The following is a 13310-nucleotide window of genomic DNA, read 5'->3' as shown; positions in this document are numbered from 1 at the left end:
CTTCTTGCCTGTCTCAGAGGGACATATTTATTCATCACTTGCAACAACTGTTCCTTAAACAGTCTCCACATGTCTATAGTGCCTTTACCATGGAACAATTGCTCCCAATCCATGCTTCCTACCTCATGTCTAACCGCATCATAGTTTCCTCTTCCTCAATTAAATATCCTCCCAGTTTGCCTAATCCTCTCCTTCTCCATAGCTATGTAATACTCAGTGCTCTCACTTTATTTTAAAAAAGTGTCTGTTGTTTTATGTATCTCAGCATTTAGCACATCCAGCTGGATGCCAGCTCTGCTACACCTCAGTTTATTTCAGTAATCTTGTGGATATTGTAACCTTTGAACCTGTTATATTGCTTCCAATTAATTTCATTTTAAATATGGTATTTTTAAAAGAAAGGCATACATTAGCACCTTTTATTTTAACATGTGCATTATGAATGCTCTAATGGCAACTTCAAAGTGTGCATACTTGTTTTGGGTACCTGCAAGCTCAGAATAACAGGAAGTCTTACAGGGGACCAAGGGGAACAGGCTGCAGTTGTCACTCAGCTCGGCATGGGACCCAAATAATTTCCTTTCACCCCAGAAATGATGAGCTGTAAATGAGGTCCCGGGAGCCTCCAGATGATTCAGCTTTTCATCATCAAGGACATTTACCACCATTCACCATGCTGCATCTGTTTTCAGTAGACAGGGCCCAATCTCATTAAAAGTACTGGTACCACAACCTTTTGATATGCAGTTCACAAGGTCAGCTACACCCCCTTCATTTTCCTTCAGGCAAAACACTTCAGGACTCACAATAAAGAAGATAATGTTCTAGTCATGTGTGAAAAGGTTTGACACATCATTTGCATGATCATGGAGTGATAGGGAACAGTAACAAAGATAGGGACCAAGGCACTAAGCTGTAAACAAGCTTGAAACGATAAAAGATTTAGAATGCTTGGTCAAAGTGTGAACAATATGCCCAATGCTGAGGTACAGAATCATGATGGCTCAAACTAAAGCAACAAAGAAAAAGAATATTGAGTCAGACCAAGCAACAACAAAAAAACACAAAGGAAGCAATGGAAAGACAGAAAGAGGTAGAAGTGTGCAAAAGGGACGCAAGGTACATACATTCAGAGTGACTGCACGCTCAGAATTACTTCAGGAATTACATAGCATTGGAAATGATTACATTTCAAATTGCTTTCCCTGAGTGACTGTCCTGTCGTCAAATTAACCTGATGCAAAAGCAAAATATACTGGGGAGAAATCTTGAAATAAAAACACAAAAATCTGTATATACTCAGCAAATTAGGAGGTGGCTAGAGAGAGAAGCCATTACCATTTCAAGGTGACAGCCCTTCAAAGGTTATTGACCTGTGACATTAAGTTTGCTGCAGCTCCGCAAATATTATCTGATGTTCAGCCTTTTTCAGCATATTCTGCTTTTAAGTTTACCTGATGGCAGCTTCAAAGCTAAAGCTGAAATGTTTCTATTCCACTGAGATTTGTACTTTCCCTTTAGTAACGGGACACGTGCCCAGTTAGCTTTCTGTTTTCTATTTGAGCAGATGGTGTTCCAGTAGTTTGAGGGCTTGCTACTGGAAGAGTTATTATTGAGAAAGGAGATTGTGATAAATATGTGGAGCTCAGTGGAGAAGATTTTGCTAATGCAAATCAAAGCATGCCAATAGTTCTGATGGAGCCACATCCCCATTCTGGGGAAGGGAAGAGACAGGTGGAATAATTGATGGATTGATTTGATTTATTGTCACATGTACCTAAGTACAGTGAAAAGCTTTGTTTGTGAGCAGTACAGGCAGATCATAGTAAGCAACGATATACAAATCATAGGGTGAAAAAGACTTACACGGAGTGAGGCATGAAGGTAAGAACAACATTAACAAGATCAACATTGTTTGAAGTTAGAGAGTCCAAATCAGTGTAAAAGTGACCAGACAGAAGCTGTTCCTGAACCTGTTGGTGCGTTTGTTCAGGCTTCTCTATCTTTTCCCTGAGGTTATAGGATAGTGATACTGGGGTGCGATAGGTCTTTGATAATGTTGACAGCCTTTCCACAGCAGCAAGAGCTGTAAGTGAAGTCCATGGCTGAAAGATTGGCTTCCGTGATGGTCTGGGCTGTGCACACAACTTTCTGGAGTTTCTTACTGTCCTGGGAATGATTTGCAATCCCATTTCCTCACTTCACATTGAGCCACTATAAAGAGCAGCTTGTAGGTAAACCTATAGCCTACAATCTGAATTTCAAACATTAAGTAGCATGAAAGCTCATTATACAGAGCATGTTTTTCTAAAAAAAAATGTGGTTTTCTCTGAATCATTATGCAAGCCTTCCGTTGTGTGAAGATGACATCCCGTGTCTGGGCCTGTCTTATTTCAAAATAATACATCCAGATAGTTTCACTCAAGCCATTTTCTATGTGCCAAAACAGTTTTCCCAAGAGATTTCAACCAATAATTATAGGGATTTTACACACTGAACTTTCACAATATTCAGAGGCTATTGTTTTGTAGGCACAGAATCTCAACTGCAGAGAAGGAACATTCTGTGACTTAAAAGGAAGAATGTCAGACACCATAAAAGCTTCTGAACTGCTAATAAAAAACACCTTTCACATTCTGGAAAAAGCATTTGGAAAAGCCTCAGAATTTATCACGGATTAAACAGAAAATAGGAAAATTTCTGGACGCATAAATCACGAGAGACGAGATTGCAAAAAATCAAGTTACTCTTTATTAATTTCAAATTATCACAAAACTGTTAGCTATTCTATTGCCTACTTTTAAAAAAAACTACATCATGTTTGAGGGTGACTATTGACTGAAGTATGTGATGAAATCATTACAGTACATTAATTTTAGGTGGAATTGCAATTCCATTCCAGACTTGTGAAGAACTAAAAAGTAACTTTAAAATAATACATTTTTAAGCAGACTTTTAGCTTACCCAAGATGGAGAAATAAGCCAAAAACATCTGGATTACATTACTGCTACTAGTAGCAGAATAAACAGAATTTTCTTTAGTATTCACATACTTTGATCAAATGTCAGTGAATTAAACTGACTTTTGGTCTTTGAAATTATGCAAAAACATCAGGTAGAATTTAATGCTGAAATGGATGTGATGCTGGGAGCCGGAGTACCTGAACAGATTGCTGGGATCTGGAGAAATTCTGAGTTAATGGTGGATCTAATGCAATTATTTTTTGCAACATATTTTTTTTCCTCTCTCAACAAATGCATCCAGACCTGCTGAGATTCTCGATCACTTTCTACTTTTTATTTTAAAATTCTATTCTTTGCAGTATTTTGCCTTTATTGGAGTGACCACTTAAATTGGTGATGGGAAGGAGTCATTGTGGGAATCCTGGTCAGTGGTGATGCAGTGATTGTAATGAAGTCAGCCATCTGGACACCATAGAATATGAGTTCCCTGATTGGGGCTGTTAACCTGGTCCAATCAGGAGCCTAGGCTGACTGATTGAACAGGTTGTCTGACATTCTTCTTTTAATCTGAGAGCAGGCTCTGAGGGAGATGGATCAGTGTCAAGGACTTTCCATGTATAAGTAAAGGATGGGTTAGTGATGGGATACCAGCCTCTGAGCAGCTATTTCAGTGGTAATGAATGTAAAGCATGTTCCTGAAGAAATAGTTATCTTTGAGTTGGGATAAGCATTTCTAGCATCATGCCATTATTTGGGAGGGTTGGGTTAATGGATCCTGCCATTAAAGACTGGGCCCAGTAAGTGGAATTAAAGTTTTTCTTTAAACAAATTACATTGGGCAGATGAAAAGCAACAAGCAATTCTCCTGAGAGCTTGTAGAGCAGCAGCTATTTTGGTTATTAGGAGCCTTACTTTTTGTTAGGCACCAGTTACTAAAACCTTTCAAGTGTTGACGGATTTAATTAAGGAGAATTACAGTCCCAAGCCTGAGATACTGACAGTTTTGCTTACTAATTCAAGAACTAGAGGAATCCACATTGGGATTTTTGATGAGGTTAAGATAACTGGCAGAAGCCTGTGACTTTGATTTAATCCTTAATAACTTGCTGAGAGTCCGGTTGGTATGTGTGATTAATGATATAACGATGCAAAAGCACCTTTTAACTGAAGCCTAGCTGGCACTGTAACCGGCTTTATCATTGCAAGATGCAATAAATAGAGCAGATGAGTTGCAGGGTATTCCAATGGAAGTGGACACCCTCTCCAGTCCAAATGAGCTTGAGGGGCACTACTTGAGTGAAGGCAACAGAAAGAATCTAAGTCAGCTCATTGCAAAACCCCAAAACAAAGACAAACCTCAGCCAAATGGTTAAATCTTTCTTCAGGATCTGGGCTGGCAAGCCATTGTAGTTGCTGTCGGTATATGGCGTCAAGAAAGCAAGGGAGTCAGACTCGACCTAAATGGAGTAAAAAAACTCAGAGGCCGGTATCGAGAGAATGCACTCCCTGGAAAGTCCACGTACAGCTGATTTGGAACGATTAAATTGCTCAACAACATCCAAATCAGAACCAATTAAAATAAACATCTGGTCAAATGGTCACCCATTTATAATGGAGATTGATACCAATGTGCACATTTCAGTGATCGCAGGACCGGTCTTTAACAAAATTTGTGCTGGAATTCAACCTTTACGTTTGCGCAAGATCTTGGCTAGACTGGGCACCTATAATGGGAGTCTAGATTAGAGTGGTGCTGGAAAAGCACAGCCGTTTAGGTAGCATTCGAGGAGCAGGAAAATCGACATTTTGGACAAAAGTCCTTCATCAGGACTGAAGGCAGGGAGCCTCCAGGCTGGAGGGATAAATGGGAGCGGGGTGGAGCTGGGGAGAAGATAGCTAAGAGGACAATAGGTGGATGGGGGTGGGGATGAAGGTGATAAGTCAGAGAGGAGGGTGGAGCAGATAGGTGGGAAGGAAGATTGGCAGGTAGGATGGGAATGGTGCTGAGTTGGAAGGTTGGAACTGGGGAAGGGTGGAGTAGGAGAAATGAGGAAACTGGTGAAGTCCACATTGATGCCCTGGGATTGAAGTGTTCCAAGGTGAAAGATGAGGCGTTCTTCCTCCAGGCATCGGGTGGTGAGAGAATGGTAGTGGAGAAGGCCCAGGATCTGCATGTCCTTGGCAAAGTGGGAGGGGAGTTGAAATGTTGGGCCATGGAGCGGTGGGGTTGATTGGTGCGGGTGTCCTGGAGATGTTCCCTAAAGCGCTCTGCGAGAAGGCGTCCAGTCTCTCCAATGTAGAGGAGACTGCATCAGGAGAAATGGATACAATAAATGACATTGGTGGATGTGCAGGTGAAACTTTGATAGATGTGGAAGGCTCCTTTAGGGCCTTGGATGGCAGTGAGGGGGAGGTGTGGCCGCAGGTTTTGCAATTCCTACAGTGGCAGGGGAGGGTGGCAGGATGGGAGGGTGGGTTGAAGGGGAGCGTGGACCTGACCAGGTAGTCACGGAGGGAACGGTCTTTGTGGAAAGTGGAAAGGGGTGGGGAGGGAAATATATCCCTGGTGATGGGGTCCGTTTGGAGGTTGCAGTAATGTCAGCAATTGATGTGGTTTATGCGAAGGTTGGTAGGGTGGAAGGTGAGGACCAGCGGGGTTCTGTCCTTGTTATGGTTGGAGGGGTGGGGTTTGAGGGCGGAGGTACAAGATGTGGATGAGATCCGTTGAAGGGTATCTTCAACCACCTGGGAAGGGAAATTGCGGTCTTTAAAGAAGGAGACCATCAGGTGTGTTCTGTGTTGAAACTGGTCCTCCTGGGAGCTGAAACGGGAGGAAGCGGTTTTGGGCTGTCCTTCACACAGCTGAAAATGACCCATGCTTACTTATACTTATGGTTAAATGAGGATTCCCAGAAGCATGCTCTAATCAATACCCATAAGGGTTTGTACCAATATATGAGACTGCTATTTGGAGTATCATTAGCCTGTACAATATGGCTCTCCTATACTTCGCAAAGACCAGTTAGTAAACCCTCTTGGTGTTTTCCATTTGGTGAAAGGACTTCGATCAAAGGACCTGGCTTCAGCCAGTCCAGAAGGCATGGGGGCAATTTTGCTTTCAGTGGTGGCTTAATTATGTGAAAAGCCTGATATGACTTGAATTATACTTGGCTGCCCTCTACAAACAACTCAGGTCTGCCATCAGTTCTCTAAACAGTGAGGCGGGGTCAAGACCTCATCGTTCGTACTAAATCGTCGCTATTATATGTTTAACATTTAACTTAAGTATCACTGACTACAGATAAAGGCCTAATTTTAACTCGGGATTAAAATTTGGCACCTAGAAAGTGAAAAAAAAAATGTTTGTGGCTTTTATGGGTGGATGGATTTTGCTTAGTATCATTCTGTTTCATAAATAATACTACGACCTTTCTCCAAAAATCCCACTTATTTACAAAAAGGATGAAGTCACAAGATTGCACAGTTTAAAAACAGAAGAGTTTTTACTGTATAAGCATCAAACAAAGCAAACACTAAATCCTATCTCAGCTAACTATCAATACTCTTCAATTTATAAAAAAAAATTAGGACACCGATTCACAAAGCTAAACATGAATTAGCAGGCAAATTGCTGTTGGTTATGAAATATTCAACAAGAATTCAATGGGATATACAAAGACAGATCGAATCAATTGGCTCAGCAGTCTTGACCGATGAAGTCAATCATGAAAGGTATCCTTCAAAATTCTGTATTCTTTACAACAGTACTTCTGCTTCTCTCTTCCAGGAGATAGCATGATACAAAGTTCTGTATTCTCAAAGATTTGGAAGAGAATTCACAGATAAGGAGAGAAGAGAAGAAATCATGGAGGAATTGAACATGAGGCGCATTTTATAACCTTAGGTATTGTTAGATCAGGAACCAGCATAATTCGATTAGATTCCCTACAGTGTGGAAACAGGCCCTTCGGCCCAACTAGTCCACACCAACCCTCTGAAGAGTAACCTACCCAGACCCATTCCCGCTAACTATATGGGCAACTTAGCATGACCAATTCACCTAACCTGCACATCGTTGGACTGTGGGAGGAAACTGGAGCACCCACGCAGACATGGGGAGAACGTGCAAGTTCCACACAGACAGCATGATACAAAGTTCTGTATTCTCAAAGATTTGGAAGAGAATTCACAGATAAGGAGAGAAGAGAAGAAATCATGGAGGAATTGAACATGAGGCGCATTTTATAACCTTAGGTATTGTTAGATCAGGAACCAGCATAATTCAATTAGATTCCCTACAGTGTGGAAACAGGCCCTTCGGCCCAACTAGTCCACACCAACCCTCTGAAGAGTAACCTACCCAGACCCATATAACTAACTATATGGGCAACTTAGCATGACCAATTCACCTAACCTGCACATCTTTGGACTGTGGGAGGAAACTGGAGCACCCTCGCAGACATGGGGAGAACGTGCAAGTTCCACACAGACAGTTGTCCGAGGATGGAATCGATCCTGGGTCCCTGGTGCTGTGAGGCAGCAATGCTAACCACTGAGCCACCGTGCCACCCTAATTCAACAAGCACAGCTATAATATTTGAACAAAGCTTGAAGTGAGATAGGAAGGATACAGAGGTAGAATGGCAGTTCACGGTGTGGTCAGGTGACCCATGATTTCCAGGATTGTTACAGAATATTGATACTTTCTCATGGGCACAGATATGGACATGGACATGATGTGCGGAAGCCATGTATAAACTTAGCCAGACTCTGCAATTTGCATGCCACAGAGTTGGAATAGACAGTTTTCAGGCAGCCTGGCCTTGGACAATCAACTTGCTTGGAACTGCCTGGCCAGGTGCTAATGGCAAAATTGTTTGCATCTCCCGTGAAGCTGCTTTGGTAGGTGAATAATACACAGACTTGATGGCATCTAGCTCAGTTAGAGACCAGAGGCAAACAGTGACAAGGACAGCACATGACAGTTGCAGGGTCAAAACCATGTTCTGCAACCCTCAAACATAGAAAATAGTCAACTTATTGGACATTCCTGCCCCCTGCTCAGTGCTGGTATTGGATAGAAGGTCACAGAATCTTGGAGAAAGGCATGAAGAGAGGGATAAAAGAGGCAAGCTTGAGTCCCAGCTATTTATGCTTTAGCACCTTCTTCAAAAGCGTCTCCAGAGAGCACCTTTGACTGGCAGCCGAGCTGCACAGTATCACCAGGTGCTTGTCCCTCATGTTGAGCATCGTCAGACTGACCAGACTCAGAGACACCAACTCAGTGAAATGAGCTCAATACCAGAAACAGCCCGAGTCAACAGGGGAAGCCCAAATCAACAACTGCAGATCCTGAAACATCATCCAACCCTTGAAGGTTGTGGAACAGTCTGTCCTAGCCTTACTAAATGGGTATTACCAGGCTTTTCAGACAAACAGTTCAAATACAGCAGTGGAGAGGGTGCAGCCAATCCTCAAAAGCTGGTGTCAGAAGAAGATAGCTAGTGTAGATTTGGCACTGTTTATTAGAGAGTCCTGTGAAGAGACTGATAGAGGTCAATCTAGGGGAAACACAGGGCTCAGTGGTTAGTTCTGCTGCCTCACAGTGCCAGTGACCCAGGTTCGATTCCAGTCTTAGATGACTGTTTTTGTGGAGTTTGGGCATTCTCCCTGTGTCTGCATGGGTTTCCTCAGGGTGCTCTGCTTTCCTCCCATTGTCCAAAGATGTGGAGGTAAGGTGAATTGATCATGCTAAATTGCCCATAGTGTTCAGAGATGTGTAGATTAGGTATTAGTCAGGGGTAAATGTAGAGTAATATGGTAGGGGAATGGGTCTGGGTGGGATACTCTTTGGAGGGTCAGTGTAGACTTGTTTGGCCAAATGGCCTGTGTCCACACTGTAGGGATTCTATGATAAATCAAAGTACAATTATCAAGTCTGACGAATATTGTTTTTCCTTCATAAAATGTTCAATAAAGTTGTGTTGGACATTCCCCTGACTTTTGTCCATCTCATTGCATAACATGCCCAGGTTAAAAAGTGTTACTACAGATTGGTCAAGATTATACTTGCCCTTGTACCATAGGATCTCTACCATGTGGAAACGGGCCTTTCAGCCTACCCTCCAAAAAACATCCCACACAGATCCGTCCCCTGTACCTGCATTTCCTATGGAAAACACACCTAACTGAGACATCTCTGAAAATGGGTAATTTAGCATGGCCAATCCACCTAATCTGCACATCTTTGGACTAGTCGAGGTACATTCAGCCACCTTTTCACCTTCCAACAATGGAGAGTGAAGGAAGGAAACTGTTCAAATTATCAAAAAAGAGGCCATAAAAATGTTGCTCGTTTCAATTAAGTCTATTAAAATTTAAGAGGTGACCAAACAGAGGTTTTAAGATTATAAAGGATTAGAATGCTAATAGGAATGCTGATACATAGTTGATGGTTTTCCTGTCTTAGAGCCAAGAGATTTGTGTTACAGATTCACTTCAAGACCTGATAGATAAGCATGATGGATCATGGTGAACAGAAAGTTTGAACATCAAACTGTAAATCCTTTCAATGTAGACCAAAAGCAAGGGAGAGATTCCCTATCATCCAAGTGATGAAAGATGGTTAAAGCTTCTATCATCACTATCTATATCAGTAGTGTACACATTGCCAAGATCAGACTCCCTCAGTGAATTGTAACACATGAGTACAATATGTATAACTACAAGTTACTTTCTGCTTTTGTCTTTGTAGATTTACAATATATTTGCATTTGAGCCACCTGGTTACTTTATTTAGCAATATTTTAAGAGAGAGAGTTACTGAGATGGCTCCAGTGATTCATGCTGACTATCTATTTGGCTGTTCACCGATCCAGACGAAATATAACACCAAAACGATCATCTCATTTTTGGACGGAATTCAGCCCACACAGAGTAATGTACATTTCCCACTCATGGTCAGGAAAAAAAGTATTTGATCGGATTATGGAGACACAGAACTTCCTCGAACCGGGGGCGGGAAGGGAATGTTCATAACTTGACGTAAAATGTAAGGAATTAACAAATGTCATTTCTGAAATATGTTCATCTTGGTTCTTAATCCTGTGACATCTTGGTCAAGAGTGGTCCAATTAATCATTCTTATGAGGAAAATGTTCTTGTTTCATGAGAGGTTTATGTAAAGTTCAGCAATAACCACGCATGCAATGTGTTTAACTCAATGCTCACATTGCTCTCGCTGTAACCATTTTAAAAGGTGCAACTGCCTTTAGTTTTAAACCCAGTTGGAGACCCACCTGTTTCAAATTTTGAAAATATCTTGATTCAAAAAGCTAACAATCCCACTTGAAACAGGCCAAGATTCTTCTCAAATCAGGTTCAAATTATTTTGCCAGGACCCTGAAACCATTTTGCTCTCTGCAGTTCCCCAAGCTACCCACAAACCATGGGTGATACACTGGAATAAGTGCCCTCTTCAGAGGTAATCTAAATGATCCACAGATGCCTTTGGGTAGAAAGATAAAATGAGGTCAGAAATATTTTGACATCATTTTTGTTGGCTCCTTGAATGATTTGGATGGTCTGGACCCTTCAGGGAATTCTGGCACTGCATTTTTTCAAACCAACTTTATTGCATTCTAGCAGAGATGGTGGGTGTTGGGTGGGAGAAGCTAGAAGGAGGGAAAAGAGCACCCAACTGCAGAATTCCCTAAGAAGATAGGGCATTCTTATTGAAATAAAAATAATTTAATGGTTTGAGTCCAATGAGTGAACAGATAATATCACCATTATGATCAGCACCATTAATTCAGACAGTTACCTCTTACCATCATACAATGCGGCATTGTGGCACATTGGTTAGCCAAGCTGCCTCATAATGCCAATGATCTGGGTTTGATTCCAGCCTCAGGTGACTATTGGTGGGAATTTTGTACATTCTCCCCAAATCTGCGTGGGTTCCCTCTGGGTGCTCCGGTTTCCTCCCACAGTCTAAAAATGTACAGGTTTGGTGGATTGGCCATGCTAAGTTAGTATCCAGGTATGTGTAGGCTGGATGGGTTAGCCAAGGGAAATGTAGGGTTACAGGGGTAGAGTGGGGGGTGGGGGAGGGAGGGGGGCTGGGATGCTCTTTGGAGGGTTAGTGTAGAGTTGATGGGCTGAATGGCCTAGTTCCACACTTAATGATTTTATAATGCAACTCAAATTAATGAAACTTCCATCTACAGAAGTAAAAATAACCCTTACTCCACTCCTCCTTGCAGCTTGAGCTCGACCATGACTCCTTCCCACATTTCAACCTCTTTTGTTTACTTTTCTCAAAGCGCAAGTAGAAGATTTTCTTGATTGTTGCCTGAAACTTTACAGAGTATTTGACATCCATTGTTTTGTCATTACCAAGACATACTATTGAACTGTTTAGTCTTCAGAGGAGAAAAACCTCCATAAACCATTATTGGCAAGGTGCCACCTTCATAACTCTTTTACCTTCCCCTCCAACTTATACAGATGACTGTACTTTACTTTGAAAAGCAAATCAATAACTATTTCTGAATGCTGAAAATCAGTCCAACAAAATGCAATCTATCACAGATTTCCCATCACATCAACTTTCTCTTTATGTTTGAAATTTATTCCTTATTCCCCAACAATTTCTAATTTCATTTAAATGATTATTAAGTTTTATTCTTCAATTATATATTGTGAAACTTGAAAGGGTTCGGAAAAGATTTACAAGGATGTTGGAGGGTTTGAGCTATAAGAAAAGCTTGAATAGACTGGGGCTGTTTTCCCTGGAGCGTCTCAGGCTGAGAGGTGACCTTAGAGGTTTATAAAATCATGATGGGTATGGATAGGGTAAATAGACAAAGATATTTCCCTGAGGGGTGGGGGGTGGGGAGTCCAAAACTAGGGAGCATAGGTTTAAGTTGAGAGGAGAAAGATTTAAAAGGAACAACTTTTTCATGTATGGTGCACGTATGGAATGAACTGCCAGAGGAAGTGGTAAAGGCTGGTATAATTACAACATTTAAAAGGCACCTAAATGGGTGTATGAATAGGAAGGGTTTAGAGGGATATGGGCCAAGTGTTGGCAAACAGGACTAGATCAATTTAGGACATCTGGTCAGCATGGATGAGTTGGACTGAAGGGTCTGTTTCCATGCTATATACCTCTAAGACCTAATTCTGAAAGAAAACCTGCTTTACATTTTAGTCAATCATTTTTCCACAGACACTCAGTGGCCTTTTTTATAATTTCAAATTTTACTGGCTTTGCTCCATGCTTTCAGAATTTAAAGTTTGTTGCATTGTATTTTTTTGAAAGAGGGAAGACAGCAGAGAACCGAAAGGGGGCAAATTAATGGAAGAAATAGAAGAGATGGTAACGAAGAAAACATTAAGCATGATTAGCAATACTCAAATTGTCTGGAACAATCTAATTAATCAGAAGTCTTCAAAGACATGTTTTGTTCTGTTAACACAGCATTAGTAACACAAGGACAAAATTAATTAGCTCTCAATTTGAAGAACTCTTCAAAATAAATTATTCAATTGTACACGCAGACCATGATTGCAAAGTTCTTGGGACTGAAACAGTTGTAAATTAAGCCACAGACATTTAGAATCAATACTGGGTTAAACCTTTATTATCTCTCCCTAACAGGGTACCTCTGCTGGGTCAGCAGAGTTGTATAGTTGCCTCAAGACAACAAAATACTTACTACAGTTTTGAATGCACCACAATATACAAACAGATTGCTTATTTTTCAAACCTAAATCATGGCCCTGTCTGAAATGTTAATACATTTTTCTACTCCACCCAACAGATGTTGATCAATTACAGCAATTAAAATTTGAACTGCATTTTTCCTTAAATTATGAATGACATTTTTCTTTTTTTGATATTTTAAGGCATCAACGATTTCTGAATAACACATTACAATCTGGTTAGATTGTTTAGATCATGAGTCTTCATTGCCATGTTAAAATATCTGGATTATGAAATGCCAGTCAGTTCAAGGCCTCCCCACAGATCCCAGACAATTCTATATTGTCTGCCAATCAGCTAATTTAAGAAATATTAAACTTTCTTCCTTCAGTTAAAAAGATGAACAAGTAGTGCTGCTCAGTATCTGGATAATTATAACACCATAAGACCATAAGACATAGAAGTGGAAGTAAGGCCATTCGGCCCATCGAGTCCACTCCGCCATTCAATCATGGGTGATGGGCATTTCAACTCCACTTACCCGCATTCTCCCCGTAGCCCTTAATTCCTTGTGACATCAAGAATTTATCAATTTCTGCCTTGAAGACATTTAGCGTCCCAGCCTCCCTGCACTCTG

This window comes from Chiloscyllium plagiosum, chromosome 30 (assembly GCF_004010195.1).
Source record: "Chiloscyllium plagiosum isolate BGI_BamShark_2017 chromosome 30, ASM401019v2, whole genome shotgun sequence".
NCBI lineage: Eukaryota > Metazoa > Chordata > Chondrichthyes > Orectolobiformes > Hemiscylliidae > Chiloscyllium > Chiloscyllium plagiosum.
This window is presented reverse-complemented; position numbering follows the sequence as displayed.